We start from the raw sequence: 22,543 nt of genomic DNA on the forward strand, positions 1-22,543 counted from the left end.
GGTCATTGCTCTCCTTTTATAAATCATGAAATAATTTTGTTCCTGAAATAATATATTGATAAATTCATTACCGTTAATCACAATATCACTAATATCACCGACATCTTCAGTATCACTGGGAAAGAAATGTTTTTTACAGTCAGTGCTTGTACAAAACAAACTTCATCCAGCATTGTATGAAAAAGACACAACACCTATTAATACCCACTTCATATAGCCATGAAGCAACCAATAATATAGCACCGAAAACCAACTTCACATGAGGCAAAAAGGTAAGACAAACAACTTTATTAAATGACAATAATAAAATCAATCAACATCTGGGTGGCCTCCTAAAGCACAAGAATACGGGGGACAAACCAGCGGACACTCTATAGATAATACAGACAGTAATATATTGATAATTGATCATAACATTAGTGATCATGTGCAAATGAACGATGTCACATAATATCAAACCTAAAAAAAAATATATATATATAAATTAATGGTATAGTTACCAAGGAAGAGCGCTGCTGGATGCCCACCAACACCCGACGCGCGTTTCGCACAGAAATGCTTCGTCTGGGGGGTGGTTAGGCACTGGCCAGTGTTAGTATTTATGTGTAGATGGACCAATAGAAAGATGCCAGCTTTAGATTTAATAATGAAAGACTGCTGTGCTCGCATGCGCATAATAACCAAAATGGCATTAGTATAACACAGTACACTCACAATTTGAAGCAGAACACCTGTAATGGCGGGAATCCTTAGTGGCACATGTTTTTCAGAGGCAACGGCAACGGAACAACGCCGAGAGACAACAGGAAGCAATCACCGCCGACCTCACATCCGGCGCGGCGCCTCCTGCAACCACGGAACCAAACAAACATCCACACGGGTGCAACAGATAAAGTCCACCGCTAACGCCATATCCGGCGCACAACCTCCTGAAACCATGGAACCAAACAAACATCCATGCGGGTGCAACAGGTAAAGTCCACCGCTGACGCCATATCCGGCGCACAACCTACCGTAACCCAGGCAACCATAGAAGCACACACCGGGACGGCAGAAATATACGGCACACATAAAAAATGAGACGCCGATATCACATCCAGGGTGTACACAGACCGTAGTCATGGTAACAACCATATACCACCGAGCCATCATATTCGCCCAGGGTAAATGAACATAACCATACCCGATTACATTTTTGCCACCGGACCATCAGCACAGGTACCCGCCAGAAAAATATAAAAATCACAAAACACAAAAGACATAAAAAGTGTTGGTGAAGACAGTGCACGGTGAAGAAAAACAAGCTAGAAAAAAACCATGTTAGACAAATAACATAAAACATAAAGACTAATATGGATAGAAATGGAATATATAAAGTGCATAATGCAGGGCACATGAATACAGAAACTGTATATACATACAAAATGTGCCTCTAATATACAAATATAAATAATTAATACATAAAGTGCATAGTGCAGGGCACATAAATATCAAAACTGTATAAACATACAGAATGCGACCCTAATCTAACAGTGTAAACAATGATATAATATAATTTAATGTGAACAAAAAAACATGGAAAACCATGTGAATGTAACAAATTGTACATATGCACATGAGCACTGACAGAAGACAATATATAATAAAAACCATAAAACATAACACACAGCAGGTGTTCATCCAGTCAAATATATTAAGAAGATGACAAGGAGTGACCATATAGGCTGCAAAGCACGAAGACCATAAGGGAAGGCATCAATCCTAAAAACGACAAACAACAATTTAATTATTAAAAACACCTAAAACCAGTTAAAAAACCTAAAAAGAAGACTGCACAAAATAAATCAGCCATAACCATAGTGGAGATGTTATCCAGGGATGACATAAATAATACCTAAACTGGTAGAAATGAGGTGAAACTATTATGCTCATTAAGGCCTGCAGGGGTAATGGTGCCCAACTTAAAAATCCACCTAGCTTCCTTCTGGGCCAACAGCCTCTTCCAATTACCACCTCTGGCACCAATGAAAACTCGATCGATGCCTTTAACTGATAGTCCCTTGGGGTCACATCCATGGAAAGCCCTAAAGTGCCTAGGGATCGGTTTGAGTTTGGTGGTATCCACTTCAGTGCTTGCCCCCTCAATGTCAAGTACATGCTCACGTACCCTTCTACGGAGCTCCCGTGTGGTCATCCCAATGTAGATCAGACCACACGGGCAAGTGGCATGATAGACCACAGCTTTGGTGGTACAAGTAATGGCATGTGTAATACGATACTTCTTATCTCCCATAGAATTAGAAAAGTCTTCAGAGCTTTGAATGTTACAGCATGCCACACATTTGCCACAGCTAGTGCATCCCCATTTAGGTCCTTTAGAACCAAAAATGAAGCCAAAGCCAGACCCTTTGAACTTTTTGAACATCAGGCCCAGGACTTATGTACGCGTTTTAGGGATCGTGGATATGGAAAGAAGACTATTTGCCGCTCCTATCAGAGAGCCTATCATAGCCAGAGGAATGCCCTTTTACATAAACAGCAAAAGAACAAGGACACCAACCAGGTACGTTGTATCCTTGATTTTAACTCTAGAAGTGATGACATTCGGAGGGCCATTAACAAACATTGGTCCGTACTTCTATTGGATAAAACCATTGCTAAGATTATTGGACCTAGCCCCTCCATCACATACAGACGGTCACATAATTTGCGTGATCAATTAGTCCACAGCCATCATAAAGGGTCTGGCTTTGGCTTCATTTTTGGTTCTAAAGGACCTAAATGGGGATGCACTAGCTGTGGCAAATGTGTGGCATGCTGTAACATTCAAAGCTCTGAAGACTTTTCTAATTCTATGGGAGATAAGAAGTATCGTATTACACATGCCATTACTTGTACCACCAAAGCTGTGGTCTATCATGCCACTTGCCCGTGTGGTCTGATCTACATTGGGATGACCACACGGGAGCTCCGTAGAAGGGTACGTGAGCATGTACTTGACATTGAGGGGGCGAGCACTGAAGTGGATACCACCAAACTCAAACCGATCCCTAGGCACTTTAGGGCTTTCCATGGATGTGACCCCAAGGGACTATCAGTTAAAGGCATCGATCGAGTTTTCATTGGTGCCAGAGGTGGTAATTGGAAGAGGCTGTTGGCCCAGAAGGAAGCTAGGTGGATTTTTAAGTTGGGCACCATTACCCCTGCGGGCCTTAATGAGCATAATAGTTTCACCTCATTTCTACCAGTTTAGGTATTATTTATGTCATCCCTGGATAACATCTCCACTATGGTTATGGCTGATTTATTTTGTGCAGTCTTCTTTTTAGGTTTTTTAACTGGTTTTAGGTGTTTTTAATAATTAAATTGTTGTTTGTCGTTTTTAGGATTGATGCCTTCCCTTATGGTCTTCGTGCTTTGCAGCCTATATGGTCACTCCTTGTCATCTTCTTAATATATTTGACTGGATGAACACCTGCTGTGTGTTATGTTTTATGGTTTTTATTATATATTGTCTTCTGTCAGTGCTCATGTGCATATGTACAATTTGTTACATTCACATGGTTTTCCATGTTTTTTTGTTCACATTAAATTATATTATATCATTGTTTACACTGTTAGATCAGGGTCGCATTCTGTATATTTATACAGTTTTGATATTTATGTGCCCTGCACTATGCACTTTATGTATTAATTATTTATATTTGTATATTAGAGGCACATTTTGTATGTATATACAGTTTCTGTATTCATGTGCCCTGCATTATGCACTTTATATATTCCATTTCTATCCATATTAGTCTTTATGTTTTATGTTATTTGTCTAACATGGTTTTTTTCTAGCTTGTTTTTCTTCACCGTGCACTGTCTTCACCAACACTTTTTATGTCTTTTGTGTTTTGTGATTTTTATATTTTTCTGGCGGGTACCTGTGCTGATGGTCCGGTGCCAAAAATGTAATCGGGTATGGTTATGTTCATTTACCCTGGGCGAATATGATGGCTCGGTGGTATATGGTTGTTACCATGACTATGGTCTGTGTACACCCTGGATGTGATATCGGCATCTCATTTTTTATGTGTGCCGTATATTTCTGCCGTCCCGGTGTGTGCTTCTATGGTTGCCTGGGTTACGGTAGGTTGTGCGCCGGATATGGCGTCAGCGGTGGACTTTACCTGTTGCACCCGCATGGATGTTTGTTTGGTTCCATGGTTTCAGGAGGTTGTGCGCCGGATATGGCTTTAGCGGTGGACTTTATCTGTTGCACCCGTGTGGATGTTTGTTTGGTTCCGTGGTTGCAGGAGGCGTCGCGCCGGATGTGAGGGCGGCGGTGATTGCTTCCTGTTGTCTCTCGGCGTTGTTCCGTTGCCGTTGCCTCTGAAAAACATGTGCCACTAAGGATTCCCGCCATTACAGGTGTTCTGCTTCAAATTGTGAGTGTACTGTGTTATACTAATGCCATCTTGGTTATTATGCGCATGCGAGCACAGCAGTCTTTCATTATTAAATCTAAAGCTGGCATCTTTCTATTGGTCCATCTACACATAAATACTAACACTGGCCAGTGCCTAACCACCCCCCAGACGAAGCATTTCTGTGCGAAACGCGCGTCGGGTGTTGGTGGGCATCCAGCAGCACTCTTCCTTGGTAACTATACCATTAATTTATATATATATATTTTTTTAGGTTTGATATTATGTGACATCGTTCATTTGCACATGATCACTAATGTTATGATCAATTATCAATATATTACTGTCTGTATTATCTATAGAGTGTCCGCTGGTTTGTCCCCCGTATTCTTGTGCTTTAGGAGGCCACCCAGATGTTGATTGATTTTATTATTGTCATTTAATAAAGTTGTTTGTCTTACCTTTTTGCCTCATGTGAAGTTGGTTTTCGGTGCTATTGTATGAAAAAGGTTGAAGTCCTGGTCAGGAACAAAATTGAGGCCCGTGGCCAGGACTTCAGTCTAGGGCTGAGAAAGAGCAGTAGGGGTTAAATTTATTCATTTTTACCCTTGTTATCATCCTTAGGTCCCTTTTTTTTTTTCAACCATTATTTTTACGGAATTATAATTGTCCAACCTTTTCATTTTAACAGCTTGAGGCAACATGATTAATTCGTTTTTAATTTATTTCTTTTTTTTTAATCTTACGCTTAAAGGTGTACGGATACTTTGTTTTTGAACAAATCCAGCTTGAGCTGACTTATAAGAGCAAAAGTGACCGCGCGCCATCGTCAAAAAGCCATATATGCATCATCAGCAACTCTTGTCTCTGCGGAATTCTGTGGACTTGCAACTGTAAGTTTTTTAATCTTTAATCTAAATTATGTTGAGTTTTTTTGTTGAGATTTGTGTATTATACTGTAGATATATACATTTTTATCTACTATCAGTTCAGTTTAGGGGTTTTCTGCAATATATGTAGTTTCACGTTTTGGATAAAATATTGTGTCCTATTGTGTTGTGATCACTTTTCCACTATTCTTGATGTGTCCCCGACCATAATGTCTGATGCAATTGACAAAAAAAAACAGCAAGTAGTTCTTGCAGGAAAGAATAGCGTACTTTAGAAACTTTGCTCGTAGGCTGTTTATCTGCGCCTTTCACAAGCCATTTATTAAAGTTTGCCAGTGCAATATCCAGGTACGCAAGGTTGACAATGATTTATTTGTAGTTTTTTCTGTTTTTTTTAGATTTATCTTCTAAAATCTAAAAAAAAAAAATAATAATTTTTAAAATCGCAAAGAATAATTTTTAGATTTCCATACATTTTAGATTTAGTAGAAATTTATTTGGATTTTTGGTTACCATCCCATCATTTATATTACTGGTGGTGGTGGGTTCTGTAAATGTGCTTTTGTAATTTTTACAGACTATATTTTGCATATGTTCTGCAATAACTGTTACCAGCAGATGATTTTTCTACTTCCTATTTTATACATAGTTTTTTGTTTTTTTTTAAAGGTGTTGACAGGTTTACCTGACTGAAGTAGTAACACATGCATGAAAGTGAACGTGTCAATACGTGGTGGTACAGAAGTCACAGTATTTTTCATTTAATTCAAATGTTCACTTTAATGATGCAATTTTTGCCAGTAGTCACAACATCCGTAGCAATGTATGTAGGAAATTAAAACCATGTTCAATACAATTTGAAATGCCTATGTAACTAAAGTATTTGTGAATGTGAATCTCAGATATGTTTTTTATTTAAAATAGTATGTGTGAATGTGCTAGTAAAGTCCGCTAATAACACCAATTCGGATCTGGACATAGCCTCTGAATCTCGTTTCGCCAGCAGATATTGGCAAAGACACAATGAAGAAGAGGTTCTACAGAAGCACCATCTTCAGCACAAGACACAAGAGCCAGAGTTGATGTACGGATATTCAAATATTTGAACCCAGGTTCAGAGGAGAATGGTTATCTAAACAGGTTTGGTCACACATCTGGCATATGTACCCCAGGAGTGCAAACTTCAAACTCAGATGGCGCCCCTGATTATCATTGGGTTATCCATTCCACCATATGAACCCATATACTAATAGTGGAATTCTCTTAAGGGAAAAAGGAGAGAAAATGGCGCTTTCTGAGGGTAGTAAGTTTAAAAAAGAGAGATTAAAATAAAAAAAGGAATGCATATTTGGGCACAATGCCTAAAACTGGATGAAATAAATCAAATTGGTTGTGCTGGTGGAAATTCCTCCAAGGGAGTTTCGACAGTGCGGAATGAGGGTAAAGATACCAAGTGAAGGGCATACCCACAATAGCAGATGTAATAAAATAGAAAAAATAGCAAAAAAGTTCCATAAGAATAAAGTAAAAGAAAAATATATTTAAAAACACAACGCGTTTTGTCTATCCAGTCTAAAAAAGGCTTTGTGTTTTTAAAAACATTTTTATTTTTGATTTTATTTTTCTGGTACTATTTTGGTAATTTTTCCAATTTGATTCCATCTGGTACTGTGTGAACACCCTTCACTTGGTATCTCACAGCCATATGAACCTAGTGAACCTATTTTGTGGGCAATTAGTAACTCGAGGATGCAATAACGATCATTGTACCTGTATAAAAATCTGAAAGATTTAGCTCACAGATACAGCAATACAGGCAGATGGAATACGAGTCTCCTCCCTTCTATTCCCAAGATAGGCAACACTTCAGGCCACCTTCAAATATCCCTCCTCATCCTTGTCCTGCCTCTACACAGCCTACTTTTCAGGCTGGCAATTCTAATGCTACTGTTCATGTTGTGCCACCACCTCCACAAATGTTCACGGAACAGTAGAGTGTTAATTTTTTGTTATCTGATTCACCATTTGTTTTGCAAAATAAAATGTATGTGTGTGTTTTCTGTATTTTTTATGAACATTTATGTTATAATACTGTTTGTGTGGATATCAAAATGGTCAAAAAATGCATTGTCTTGTTTTGATCTTGTTGAGGGTGGTAAACAGTACATTTGTGTAAAGATAACATTTACAAAGATTTAGAATTACTGTATTTGAGGATCGCAGCGCAATGCTTGGACTCAATGGCGGCTCTCCCATCCTCAGTATGACAGCTGCATATAAATACATCCTCTCACACTCCAGTCAGGAGAGAAGCCGGTCAGTCCGAGCATTGCATTGTGATCCTTGTCTAAGTTATACGGCCGTTTCCCTAAGGTTTTGTCTTGGAAAATTACAGCAAAAAAAATAATAATTTAAAGAATATCAGTGTATGACTACAAGATTAGATAGGTTTGTTGTTATTTTAAAATAGGGGAAAAACCCACAATCAAATAGTGTTTTTATTATTTAGCTAAGGTAATTTTAAAGCCTGTCTGCACCTGTTATGAGCTGGCAGTACATTCTTGCTGCAGTTCTGTGCACGTTTTGATGGAGCACATATCTTGCAAGGCCCATGTATGCCCATTTACTATATGTTGTTGTATTGTCGTAGGTCATGGAATGTGCTAAAAAGAATAAATATGTGCAATAACAAATATTTTTTATATTGTTAAATATATCCCACCAAGGACAACATCTGCAAAGTGTTTGTATGTTCTCTCCGTGTTTGCGTGGGTTTTCTCCGGGCACTCTGGTTTCTTCCCACATTCCAAAGACATACTGATAGGGAATTTAGATTGTGAGCCCCATTGGGGACAGCGATGATAATGTCTGTAAAGCACTGCGGAATATGTTAGCACTATATAAAAATAAAGATTATTATTATTATACTGTACTTGGTCTGCAAATCGGCAAGCACAAGATGTGCGTCAAAACATATGTAGGACCATCAAACATTGCATAATGTTTCCTGGTGAACTTGTGAGGAATCACACAGGCTTGAATGACCCTATTGATATTATCAAAATTCATCTTGAGTGATCAGTACAAGACCCTTCCCCTGTTGGACATAATGCTGAAGGTGTGAACTCTAAATAATGACCCTGTTGACACAATAGTTGAAGACTTGCCTCTGGACAACCAAACCTAATCTGGGGAAAGGTCGCAATAAGTTCTCTTCAAGTCCAAAGGCCTACTCAGCCAAAATGACTGGAGGGTCTGGAAGTCCACGTGATCCAGGAAGTTGTTGCTGATCTAGAAAGCCAAGCTGGTTCTAAAAAAGCATATTTTATAATTGTGCACATCAGTCCTGCCAATCTTCAGCCCTAGGATGAAGCATCTCCTTCTCCTTTAGCATGTGCCAAATTACATCACAGTCTGACTTGGCAATTTCAGCAATAGATGACGTATCCAGCATAAATTCATAGTGAGGGTACGCAAAAGAAGCCCTAGTTGAAAGAAACCTGAAAAAGAAAAAAGAGAATTATATCCCTGCCCCCAAAGCCTATATTCCAAAATCTAATTATGCATAAATAAAAGAAACTTTCTAGAGTGAACATTAAAGAACAACTCCTCACACTACATTGAAATTTCAGCTGTTCGGTCACAACCCACATACATGAGCTAAATAGTTACAATATCAAGGCCAACAAATAATCAGCTGCCTTTGGTAAAACTTCCTTGGCCAATTTAAATTGGGAGCAGTGGTGAACTCAAAACTGCATCATAAGGTCAGAGGCTCCACATAGGTTGCAGCAGGAAACTCTGACCTCAGTGGTTGGCTGTAGTGGAGCTCTGGAGCTGGGGAGAGTGAGTAGCAGCAGTATTAATTACATCATAGGTATTGGATACTTCAGCAACATAAAATGAATATAGAAAAGAACCCAAAAGAAATAAGGGAACATTTAAACATGCACAAGCAGTGTTCAGATGCCATGACAATATTAGGGCCACGAGTAACATGTACCACCACCTACATTAGGGTAACAATGAGGCTTTCCTCTGCAGAAATACATTGTCATGTGTTTGTTTCTTTGAAGTTTATTCCTGAATGCACATTCTCAAGAAGAATATCAAAGTGGGAACAATCATGTGGCACAAAGAACAACATTTCTCTGGCTACTTACGTAGGCTTGATGATAGTGCCATTTGCGGCCTCATTGAGCAACTATAGGATTAAAAGGAATCTGTCACCCCAAAATTCACCTATAAGCTAAGGCCACTGGTATCAGGGGCTTATCTACAGCATTCTGTAATGCTGTAGATAAGCCCCAGATGTTACCTGAAAGATGAGAAAAACAAGTTAGATTATACTCACCCAGGGGCGGTCTGGTCCGATGGGTGTCATGGTCCGGGTCCAGCGCCTCCCATCTTCATATGATGACATCCTCTTCTTTGCTTCCTGCCGCGGCTCCAGCGCAGGCGTACTTTATCTGCCCTGTTGAGGGCTGAGCAAAGAACTGCACTGCACAGGCACCGGGAAAGGTCAGAGAGGCCCGGCGCCTGCGCAATTCAGTACTTTGCTCTGCACTCAACAGGGCAGATAAAGTACGACTGCACTGGAGCCGCAGCAAGAAGCAAAGAAGAGGACGTCATCTTATGAAGGTGGGAGGCGCCGGACCGGACCGCACCGGGACTGCCCCTGGGTGAGTATAATCTAACTTGTTTTTCTTATTTTCTTATGCAGCGCCCCAGAGTCCTGGTCATTGCAGTAACATCGCTCTGCCGCTAAGGGGAGTGATGGTACGTCTGATGGCACTAAAGGAGTTCACCTGACCAGGTATCCCAGTCACACACTACACTTCACACTCCGGCCACCAGGGGGAGCAAAAGGTTCTATGTATTAGGCCACTACTCACACTCTGGTAAAACTGGGAGTCGGATAGGAAGTTAGAGAGAAGCTGACTGGGTTTTGCCCAGGTAACATCTAGGGAGAGAGAGAGTTGCTTGGGAAGACTCAGGGAGGTCCCTGTCAGGGGTGGGATCCTGGCAGTGGCCTAGCACGAGACAGATTGTTACGGAGCCGTGCCTGCACCTCATTGCGGTGGCATCCTAAGAAAGGACACGAAGCGAAGTATATTGTGGTGAAGTGGGAAACGAGATCACAGCACAAAGGAGATGGAACCAGGAGGAGTCATGCCCCAAGATCAGCAACATCCTTCTGAGGCGCGTAGCCGGCGGCCGGAACACCGAGGAAGTAATAGGCTCTACGCATTACTTTGAACTACGGCAGGGCAGTTAACTCTAGGTTGGCTGTCTCACCTCTTACACCTAATGAAGACAACGGAGGCAATTGTGGGAGAGGGGCGTCTCTAGGGTCCCTATAAAATAACTCCAGGCCTACCCCGTCATACGGGTGCGTCCTATCCATATCATCTGGGGGACGGAGAGAGACAACAGAAACATACACGACAGTTGTGAGGACTATCCCGTGGTGCTCAGCAGGGAGGTACTACAACACACAGGCGCTAGTAGGAAGGCTACTGATTTCCACATGCAAAGGGAACTCTGGATGTGCCTTTGGACCGGCCGGTCTCAGCCAGCCCTGTTAGCAGTGCTCTGGATTGTGGATGCCGAAGCCTTCAGTAAAGAGGTAAAGAGACTGCAACCCTGTGTCCTCATCATTTACTGCGACCTACACCATCACCATCTACCCACTCAGGGAAGCCCTGGGGACATACTTCACCTGTGGGAAGGTATACCATCTAGCTGCCATTCCATCACCCCAGCGGACCCCTAGCAGCGTCGGTCACCCTGACCGAATACCACAGGTGGCGTCACGAACACTTGACAAACTTTCATCACCTTTAATTGGGTGCCCCTTAGCAGGGCCACGGACCAGACCAGGCCACCGTGACATCCCCAGAACTGAGACCGAGGGACCCGGTACCGAGTACCCCGCTGACCTGCATTTGGGGGCCGCTCCACTTATCTTTCAGGTTACATCGGGGGCTTATCTACAGCATTATAGAATGCTGTAGATAAGCCCCTGATGCCGGTGGCCTTAGTTTATAGGCAAATTTTGGGGTGACAGATTCCCTTTAAGCTAAAACTGCCTCCTTTTCCTTCTCATATCTTCATCCACCATCTCCAGTTGCTGACCAAGTAGCTGAGATATTAGCCATGCCAGGAGAACATGATTACCATGTGTGGAACACATTTGCAAAGCAACAAGCTAACATGAAATGTGAAAACAAATTTCAACTAAGGTACAGTATTTGAAATACTTTCTCATAAATACTGCTACACAATATTGAAGCAGATGCTTATAGATGAAATCTAGTAATTTTGTAATAAAGTAAGTGGATTGGAGTGGCCAAACCATATACATATCAACACATGCACATATTTACATATATACACTACTATACACATACCACACACATATTATGCACAGTGCCACACACACGTATTTCAGCACCTATTACACGTAAATTATCCTTCCTGTTTATTCAGATACCAGAGGGGTGGACATCATCCTGTTGTAACTTAACCATTGAAGCACAATGAGTTAGAGGGTTACAGAGAGATGATAAGCCTGTATGAGGCTGAACAATACGATAAATCATATCAGGCACAGGGGAAACACTTTAAAACGCCAGTCAAAATGTCAGTGGTCTTGTGGATGGAGCTTAAATTCATGATTTTTTTTCTTTGCTATAGCATAGACAATAGTATTTAAGTTTGGATGGGTGGGCCCACCAGTGGATTACCTGACTCCAGTTGGTCAGTCCGACATTACTTGCAAGTAGTGTTGAGCATTCCGATACCGCAAGTATCGGGTATCGGCCGATACTTGCGGTATCGGAATTCCGATACCGGGATTCCGATACTTGCCGCGTATCGGATACCGGAATCGGAAGTTCTAAGATTCAAAAAGCAGAAATTCAGCCAATGAGATTGATTCCAAGTGTGGGCACATCCTGTTTAGCATGGAGGGCATGAAACTACTGGCAAGGCTGTGATTGGCTGGTGTAATGATGTCATGATGCAGTTTAAAAGTCGCTGGCGCCATTTTGCGATCACTCTGCTGTGAATTCAGTTAGTGACAGGACGCTGTTTGCTGACTGAGGGACAGTTTAGAGATAGCGATTTGCTTCTTTGTGCTTTCCAAAGGCTAATTTAGCAACCGCTGTGTTCACCTACTATTCACCTTGCTTTTGCCTTGTAGCGCTGTTTTCACAGCGATCTGCAGGGTCTGTGTGTGTGTGTGTGTGTGTGTGAGTGCAGCCCAGTCTCCAGTCTGAGTGCAGCCACATAGGCCATCCATAGTTGGTTGTATTCAGTTCAGGGAGGGTGGTTCATTGCCTCATACTGTTCCTTTTTTTTTTTTTTTCCCAAGTAGTGTAGTCTGCTGCTAATTTATTCAAAAAAATCCTATTAGTGTCTTTCCACCCGTCTCCAGCTAATTTGTGGAAAAACACTACATAGGATAAAGTAGAGGAGGGTTTTTGGGCCTTGCAGCGCCGTTTACGGCCGTCTGCACGGTCTCCGTGTGACTGCAGCTCGCCCTGTAATCTGTGAGCAGCTGTAGCCTGGTTGTCTCCAGCTCAGGGTTTTTCACTGCGTCATACCGCCAAATCAATTTTCTTTTTTTTCAAAGTAGTGTAGTCTGCTGCTAATTAATTTTAAAAAATCCTATTAGTGTCTTTCCACCCGTCTCCAGCTAATTTGTGGAAAAACACTACATAGGATAAAGTAGAGGAGGGTTTTTGGGCCTTGCAGCGCCGTTTACGGCTGTCTGCACGGTCTCCGTGTGACTGCAGCTCGCCCTGTAATCTGTGAGCAGCTATAGCCTGGTTGTCTCCAGCTCAGGGTTTTTCACTGCGTCATACTGCCAAATCAATTTTCTTTTTTTTCAAAGTAGTGTAGTCTGCTGCTAATTAATTTAAAAAAATCCTATTAGTGTCTTTCCACCCGTCTCCAGCTAATTTGTGGAAAAACACTACATAGGATAAAGTAGAGGAGGGTTTTTGGGCCTTGCAGCGCCGTTTACGGCTGTCTGCACGGTCTCCGTGTGACTGCAGCTCGCCCTGTAATCTGTGAGCAGCTATAGCCTGGTTGTCTCCAGCTCAGGGTTTTTCACTGCGTCATACCGCCAAATCAATTTTCTTTTTTTTCCAAATAGTGTAGTCTGCTGCTAATTTATTCAAAAAAATCCTATTAGTGTCTTTCCACCCGTCTCCAGCTAATTTGTGGAAAAACACTACATAGGATAAAGTAGAGGAGGGTTTTTGGGCCTTGTAGCGCCGTTTACGTCTGTCTGCACGGTCTCCGTGTGACTGCAGCTCTATCTGTTGTCAGTTCAGCCCCCAAAAAATAAATAAATAATAAAGTTCACCAAACACACCAGTTACACCACTTTACATTTCTGTAGGCCACATTAGCTCATATTAAAGTCTAGTCCACACTTTAGATAATTAGTGCTTCTTATACCTGTTAGGAGGAGTTGCTCAGGAATAAGCACACAAATCCGTTAGTACTTTTCTGCTTATCTTTATCAGTCACCCAAGATGAAGAAGGCAGTGAGTAAGGCACGTGGGCGTGGGCGTGGGCGCGGAGCAGGGAGGGGACGTGGGGATTCTGTGCCTGCTGCGGGCACCGGTGACTCATCAGCACCCACTTTCACCAGGCAACAGTCGTTCATGCGAAGCTTTGTGTCCGAGCGCCGTACACCGCTGCTGCGTGAAGAACAAATTGAAGCTGTTGTCGGATGGATGGCAGCTAATGCATCAACTTCCATTAGTGCCACATCCTCTCAGACACAGAGCACTGGAGAGCAGCCATCTGTCTCTTCACCACCTGCCAAATTGCCCAGGCAGACAGAGAGCCCAGGACAGGAGCCGTCTCTACTTCTGTTCTCTGAATCTCTTGGCTTGGAAACAGGGGGCCAGCCAAGCAGCATTGGAGAAATGGAAGAAGAGGCAGGGTGCAGTGATGCCCAACAGCTTTTTCTGTCTTCCTCTGAAGAGGCGGGTGGGCCAGTGGCTCCGGTCACCACATCGCAGGCCGCATCAGCTGATGATGACACTCAGGTGCCACTTACTGGTGCGTGCTCTGCTGCTGAGACTACCCAGGAGGAGCAGTTGGGGGCAGAGGGTAGTGTAGATGATGAGGTCCTCGACCCATCTTGGCGTGAGGGACAGGAAGGTGGTGGGAGCAGCTCTGAGGAAGAGATTCCCCGTACGGCCCAAAGAGGGAGAGGGAGGGGGAAGACTGCGGATCCTGCAGCCTCCGCTTTGGCACCCGTTAGGAGCATGTCTCTTCCAAAAGCCAAAAAGGGCGCTCCCAAGACTTGCAGTGCCTGGTCCTTTTTTGACACAGTTGCAGATGACATTTGCTATGTCAGATGCAACGTGTGTCATCAAAAAGTCAAAAGAGGGAAAAATGTCAGCAACCTCAATACCTCCAACATGTGGAAACATGTGCGCAACAGGCACCCGGCGGAGTTAGAAAAACACACTGAAGAGGTAGGCCAACCAACAGCGGCAGCTACCACCTCTTCAGCTCGTGTTGCCTCTTCCTCTACCTCACACGCAGCTGGTTCGGCGTCCTCCCAGGATCGCCGTGGAAGAACCTCTGCCCCTGTTGTCCAGAGACCCGCTGTAATTCCACCCGCAGCGCCACTTTCCCAGTCATCCACACACTCCCAGCCCAGTCTACAGCCATCGGTAGTACATGCATGGGAGAAAAGGCGGCCTTTCTCGTCAAACCACCCACGAGCACAGGCTCTGACTGCAGGCATTGCCAAACTTCTGTCACTGGAAATGCTGTCATTCAGGCTGGTGGAGACTGACAGCTTCCGTGACTTGATGTCATTGGCAGTCCCACAGTACAATGTGCCCAGCCGCTTTTACTTCAGCAGGCAAGCCGTCCCTGCCCTGCAGAAGCATGTGGAGGGACACATAAAACACGCGCTACTGAACGCCGTCAGTAGCAAGGTCCACCTCACCACCGATGCGTGGACCAGTCAACATGGACAGGGGCGATACCTTTCCCTCACTGCCCATTGGGTTAATGTCGTTGAGCCGGGTACAGACCGTGCGAGTGGCGCAGGACGTGTCCTGCCCACTCCAAGGATTGCAGGAATCCATTCTGTACGCATTGACTCCTCCTCTTACACCAGTTCCTCAGAATCATCGCTGCAGGAGCCGTCACAGTCCACCTCCACATGGACCCGTGATGAACGTGTACCTGTTACGACCGACATGAGCACAGCCGTGGCCAAACGTCAACAGGCCGTCTTGAAATTAATTTTCTTGGGGAATCGTAGCCACACAGCGCAGGAGCTCTGGAATGCCATCAAGCAGGAGAGCGATGTGTGGTTTGTGCCAGCGAATCTCCAGCCAGGCATGGTAGTGTGTGATAATGGCCGAAATCTGGTGGCAGCTCTGGGCCTCGGCAACCTCACTCACATCCCATGTCTGGCACATGTGCTCAATTTGGTCGTGCAGAGCTTTTTGAGGGACTATCCGGATCTTGATGCACTGCTGCACAAGGTCCGCCTAGAGTGTGCTCACTTGCGCACATCATACATCGCATCATATGTGACCTACCTACCAGGTGGAATTCCACGTTACATATGTTGGAGCGGTTGTGTGAGCAGCAGCAAGCTGTAATGGAGTACCAGCTGCTTCAGGCGCAAAAAAGTCGCAGTCAGCGCCGTACAGACTTCACAACCACAGAGTGGGCCACTATGAATGACGTCTGCCAGGTTTTGCGTCCCTTTGATTATTCCACGCGGATGGCGAGTGCAGATGATGCACTAGTCAGCATGACTGTCCCCCTTATCTGCCTGCTTGAAAAATCACTGCAAGCGCTAAGGGATGATGTTGTGGAAGAGGTGGAGGATGAGGATTCACCATTTCCATCATCTTCTGGACAGTCAGCGCCACGTGGTTCCTCACAAACGCGTAGGCAGGGGACCGTTTGTGAGGAGGATGAGGAGGAGTCAATGGAGGAGGAAGACATCCGTCCAGAGGAGGGAGTTACACAATTGTCCAGTAGTCAGTGTGTACAGCGAGGGTGGGGTGATGACGAGCGGGCAGAGATCACGCCTCCAGCAGGGGACAGCGTTTCTTGGGCAGTTGGCAGTCTGCAGCACATGGTGGATTACATGCTGCAGTGCCTGAGAAACGACCGCCGCATCGCCCACATTCTCAACATGTCTGATTATTGGGTGTTCACCCTCCTCGATCCTCGCTACCGGGACAACGTAGAAAGCCTCATCACACCGTTGAACCGGGAGCGAAAAATGCGGGAGTACCAAGACACACTGGTCAATTCCATCATCTTCTCCATTCCAACTGAGAGAAGTGCTGCTAGTGCATTCCAAAGCAGCTCAGTGCGTCCAGGCCGTGGTGGAGGCTCTGCACAAAGAGGGAGCAGAAGCAGTGCCTCTGCCCAAGGCAAGACCAGTATGGCCGAACTGTGGCACAGTTTTCTGTGCCCGCCACAAAAGTCTACACCATCACAGACGGCTCCAGTCAGCAGGAGGCAACGGTTCCGTCAGATGGTGACAGACTACATGTCTTGCCCTCTTGCTGTACTCCCAGACGGCTCTTCCCCTTTCAAGTTTTGGGTCTCAAAGCTGGATACATGGCCAGAGCTAAGCCAGTATGCATTGGAGGTGCTGTCTTGCCCTGCGGCCAGTGTATTATCGGAACGTGTCTTTAGTGCTGCAGGTGGTGTACTAACTGACCGTCGCATGCGACTATCCTCCGATAACGTTGACCGGCTTACTTTCCTGAAAATGAACAAGGCCTGGATCTCGCCGGAATTTGCCACTCCTCCTCCTGATTGAATAATTAGGTCACTGTATACGTTATCCAGGTCTCCTGTTGTGTTCATCTTTCTACCACCTGAACTTAAATTCCTGGGCTCCAACACCGCCAGTTGAGGCTCAGACGTGCCGTCTGCACAGTCAAAACATACGACCCAGTGTTATTGGGTTTCAGTAACGTCAGCTGATCCCCAGCTGTGTAGCCGGCAATGTGTCATGCGACCGCCACGCTGACACAACAACTGAAATGTAAGGGAATCTGTCCCCCCCCCCCCAAGGCGTTTGTTACTGAAAGAGCCACCTTGTGCAGCAGTAATGCTGCCCAAGGAAAAGGTAGCTATTTTTGTTTAGCTCCTTGCACACGCAGAACTTAACACTTATAAAATGTGTCCACTGATACCGTAAAACCGTCCCGGAGGTGGGACTTTCCTTCGTAATGTGACGCAGCCCAGCCGTCATTCCTACCCCCCCGGCGCCGCGCACCGGCTCCTCAGCGTTGTTTTATTCCGTCCAGGAGCCTGCGCTGTTATGTTATCCCGTGGCCAGGCACACTTAGCGCTGCCCGTCTTCTGGCATCATTTGGTGTCTGGATGGCTGTGTGTCATGATCTCCATGGCCAGAGAACTAGCATAAGCCTCTATAGGAACAAGCTCTTGGAAGATGTAACTATACTGACCATGAACTAAACCTACCGCATCATCTAGAAGTAGCCAGGTAGCATGTCCTACTTTTTATCCCTATATGCCCAGCGCCGGCCGGAGAACTAAATAATGCTAGCAGAGGGAAATATAAGACCTGACTCACCTCTAGAGAAATGCCCAAAAAAAGGAGACAGAAGCCCCCCACATATATTGGCGGTGATATGAGATGAAACAACAAACGCAGCAGGAAAATAGTTTTAGCAAATTTGAGGTCCGCTTTCTAGATAGCAGAAGACAGAAAGCATACTTTCATGGTCAGTAGAAAACCCTAACAAAACACATCCAGAAATTACTTTAGGACTCTGGCATTAACTCATAATACCAGAGTGGCAATTCCTGATCAACAAGAGCTTTCCAGACACAGTAACGAAACTGCAGCTGTGAACTGGAACCAAAATACAAAAACAAAACATGGACGAATGTCCAACTTATCTAGTAGATGTCTGGGAGCAGGAACAAGCACAGAGAGGCTTCTGATAACATTGTTGACCGGCAAGCATCTAACAGAGAAGCCAGGTTATATAGCGACACCCAGATCTAATCAGAACAGGTGAACAGGGAAGATGATGTCACAAGTTCAATTCCACCAGTAGCCACCGGGGGAGCCCAGAATCCAAATTCACAACAGTACCCCCCCCTCAAGGAGGGGGCACCGAACCCTCACCAGAACCACCAGGGCGATCAGGATGGGCCCTATGAAAGGCACGAACCAGATCAGAGGCATGAACATCAGATGCAGTGACCCAAGAATTATCCTCCTGGCCATATCCCTTCCACTTGACCAGATACTGGAGTCTCCGTCTGGAAACACGGGAGTCTAGGATTTTTTCCACAACGTACTCCAACTCACCCTCAACCAACACCGGAGCAGGAGGCTCAACGGAAGGCACAACCGGTGCCTCATACCTGCGCAATAACGACCGATGAAAAACGTTATGAATAGAAAAGGATGCAGGGAGGTCCAAACGGAAGGAAACAGGGTTAAGAATCTCCAATATTTTATACGGACCGATGAACCGAGGCTTAAACTTAGGAGATGAGACCCTCATAGGGACAAAACGAGAAGACAACCACACCAAATCTCCAACACAAAGCCGAGGACCAACACGACGGTGACGGTTGGCAAAAAGCTGAGTCTTCTCCTGGGACAACTTTAAATTGTCCATCACCTGCCCCCAGATATGATGCAATCTCTCCACCACCGCATCCACTCCAGGACAATCCGAGGATTCCATCTGACCGGAGGAAAATCGAGGATGGAACCCCGAATTACAGAAAAACGGGGAAACCAAGGTGGCAGAGCTGGCCCGATTATTGAGGGCGAACTCCGCCAATGGCAAAAAAGCAACCCAATCATCCTGGTCAGCAGACACAAAACACCTCAGATATGTCTCCAGGGTCTGATTAGTCCGCTCGGTCTGGCCATTAGTCTGAGGGTGAAAAGCAGACGAAAAAGACAAATCTATGCCCATCCTAGCACAAAATGCCCGCCAAAATCTAGACACAAATTGGGTTCCTCTGTCAGAAACGATATTCTCAGGAATACCATGCAAACGAACAACATTTTGAAAAAACAGGGGCACCAACTCGGAAGAAGAAGGCAATTTGGGCAGGGGAACCAAATGAACCATCTTAGAAAAACGGTCACACACCACCCAGATGACAGACATCTTCTGAGAAACAGGCAGATCTGAAATAAAATCCATCGAGATGTGTGTCCAAGGCCTCTTAGGAATAGGCAAGGGCAACAATAATCCACTAGCCCGAGAACAACAAGGCTTGGCCCGAGCACAAACGTCACAAGACTGCACAAAGCCTCGCACATCTCGTGACAGGGAAGGCCACCAGAAGGATCTTGCCACCAAATCCCTGGTACCAAAAATTCCAGGATGACCTGCCAACGCAGAAGAATGCACCTCAGAGATGACTTTACTGGTCCAATCATCAGGAACAAACAGCCTATCAGGCGGACAACGATCCGGTCTATCCGCCTGAAACTCCTGCAAGGCCCGCCGCAGGTCTGGAGAAACGGCTGACAAGATAACTCCCTCCTTAAGAATACCTGTGGGGTCAGAGTTGCCAGGTGAATCAGGCTCAAAACTCCTAGAAAGGGCATCCGCCTTAACATTCTTAGAACCTGGTAGGTACGATACCACAAAATTAAACCGAGAAAAAAATAATGACCAGCGCGCCTGTCTAGGATTCAGGCGCCTGGCGGTCTCAAGATAAATCAAATTTTTGTGGTCAGTCAATACCACCACCTGATGTCTGGCCCCCTCGAGCCAATGGCGCCACTCCTCAAACGCCCACTTCATGGCCAAAAGCTCCCGATTCCCAACATCATAATTCCGCTCAGCGGGCGAAAATTTACGGGAAAAGAAGGCACAAGGCCTCATCACGGCGCAGTCAGAACTTTTCTGCGACAACACTGCCCCAGCTCCGATCTCAGAAGCGTCGACCTCAACCTGAAAAGGAAGAGTCACATCAGGCTGACGCAACACAGGGGCAGAAGAAAAACAGCGCTTAAGCTCCTGAAAGGCCTCCACAGCATCAGGGGACCAATTAGCAACATCAGCACCCTGTCTAGTCAAATCGGTCAATGGCTTAACGACATCCGAAAAACCAGAAATAAATCGACGATAAAAGTTGGCAAAGCCCAAAAATTTCTGAAGACTTTTAAGAGAAGAGGGCTGCGTCCAATCACAAATAGCTTGAACCTTGACAGGATCCATCTCAATGGAAGAGGGAGAAAAAATATATCCCAAAAAGGAAATTCTCTGAACCCCAAAAACGCACTTAGAACCCTTGACACACAGAGAATTAGACCGCAAAACCTGAAAAACCCTCTTAACTTGCCGGACATGAGAGTCCCAGTCATCCGAAAAAATCAGAATATCATCCAGATACACTATCATAAATTTATCCAAAAAATCGCGGAAAATATCATGCATAAAGGACTGGAAGACTGAAGGGGCATTAGAAAGACCAAAAGGCATCACCAAATACTCAAAGTGGCCCTCGGGCGTATTAAATGCGGTTTTCCACTCATCCCCCTGCCTGATCCGCACCAAATTATACGCCCCACGGAGATCAATCTTAGAGAACCACTTGGCCCCCTTTATGCGAGCAAACAAATCAGTCAGCAACGGCAATGGGTATTGATATTTTACAGTGATTTTATTCAAAAGCCGATAATCGATACATGGTCTCAAAGAGCCGTCTTTTTTTGACACAAAGAAAAAACCGGCTCCTAAGGGAGATGACGATGGACGAATATGTCCCTTTTCCAAGGACTCCTTTATATATTCTCGCATAGCAGTATGTTCAGGCACAGACAGATTAAATAAACGACCCTTTGGGTATTTACTACCCGGAATTAAATCTATAGCACAATCGCACTCACGGTGCGGAGGTAGTGAACCCAGCTTGGGTTCTTCAAAGACGTCACGATAGTCAGACAGGAACTCAGGGATTTCAGAGGGGATAGATGATGAAATGGACACCAAAGGTACGTCCCCATGAGTCCCCTTACATCCCCAGCTCAACACAGACATAGCTCTCCAGTCAAGGACTGGGTTGTGAGACTGCAGCCATGGCAATCCCAGCACCAAATCCTCATGTAGATTATACAGCACTAGAAAACGAATAGTCTCCTGGTGATCCGGATTAATACACATAGTCACTTGTGTCCAGTATTGTGGTTTATTATTAGCCAATGGGGTGGAGTCAATCCCCTTCAGAGGAATAAGAGTTTCCAAAGGCTCTAAATCATACCCACAACGATTGGCAAAGGACCAATCCATAAGACTCAAAGCGGCGCCAGAGTCGATATAGGCGTCAGTAGTAATAGATGACAAAGAGCAAATCAGGGTCACAGACAAAATAAATTTAGACTGTAAAGTGCCAATGGAAACAGATTTATCAAGCTTTTTAGTACGTTTAGAGCATGCTGATATAACATGAGTAGAATCCCCACAATAGAAACACAACCCATTTTTCCGTCTAAAATTCTGCCGCTCGCTTCTGGACAGAATTCTATCACACTGCATGCTTTCTGGCGTCTTCTCAGTGGACACCGCCAGATGGTGCACTGGTTTGCGCTCCCGCAGACGCCTATCGATCTGAATGGCCATTGTCATGGACTCATTCAGACCCGCAGGCACAGGGAACCCCACCATAACATCCTTAATGGCATCAGAGAGACCCTCTCTGAAAGTAGCCGCCAAGGCACACTCATTCCACTGAGTAAGCACAGACCATTTACGGAATCTTTGGCAGTAAATTTCAGCTTCATCTTGCCCCTGCGATAGGGACATCAAAGTTTTTTCTGCCTGAAGTTCCAAATGAGGTTCCTCATACAGCAAGCCCAAGGCCAAAAAAAACGCATCCACATTGCGCAACGCAGGATCCCCTGGTGCCAATGCAAAAGCCCAGTCTTGAGGGTCGCCGCGGAGCAAGGAAATCACAATCCCAACCTGCTGTGCAGGGTCTCCAGCAGAACGAGATTTCAGGGACAAAAATAACTTGCAATTATTTCTAAAATTCTGAAAGCCAGATCTATTCCCTGAGAAGAATTCCGGCAAAGGAATTCTCGGCTCAGATACCGGAGCATGAATAATAAAATCTTGCAAATTTTGTACTTTCGTGGTGAGATTATTCAAACCTGCAGTTACACTCTGAAGATCCATTATTAACAGGTGAACACAAAGCCATTCAAAGATT

At 44.8% G+C, this 22,543-nt stretch overlaps 1 long non-coding RNA gene across 1 annotated transcript in view; it reads left to right on the forward strand.

Annotated features, from left to right (window-relative positions):
* LOC143773550 (uncharacterized) overlaps positions 1 to 8,208 on the forward strand; it is a 351,613-nt gene extending 343,405 nt beyond the window's left edge. The window contains exons 2-3 of the long non-coding RNA XR_013215226.1: positions 5,167 to 5,305; positions 6,309 to 8,208. This is a non-coding gene — a long non-coding RNA (uncharacterized LOC143773550). The remainder of the gene's footprint in view (positions 1 to 5,166; positions 5,306 to 6,308) is intronic.
* The last annotated feature ends 14,335 nt before the right edge of the window (positions 8,209 to 22,543 follow it).

Source organism: Ranitomeya variabilis, chromosome 5 (genome assembly GCF_051348905.1).
Source record: "Ranitomeya variabilis isolate aRanVar5 chromosome 5, aRanVar5.hap1, whole genome shotgun sequence".
NCBI lineage: Eukaryota > Metazoa > Chordata > Amphibia > Anura > Dendrobatidae > Ranitomeya > Ranitomeya variabilis.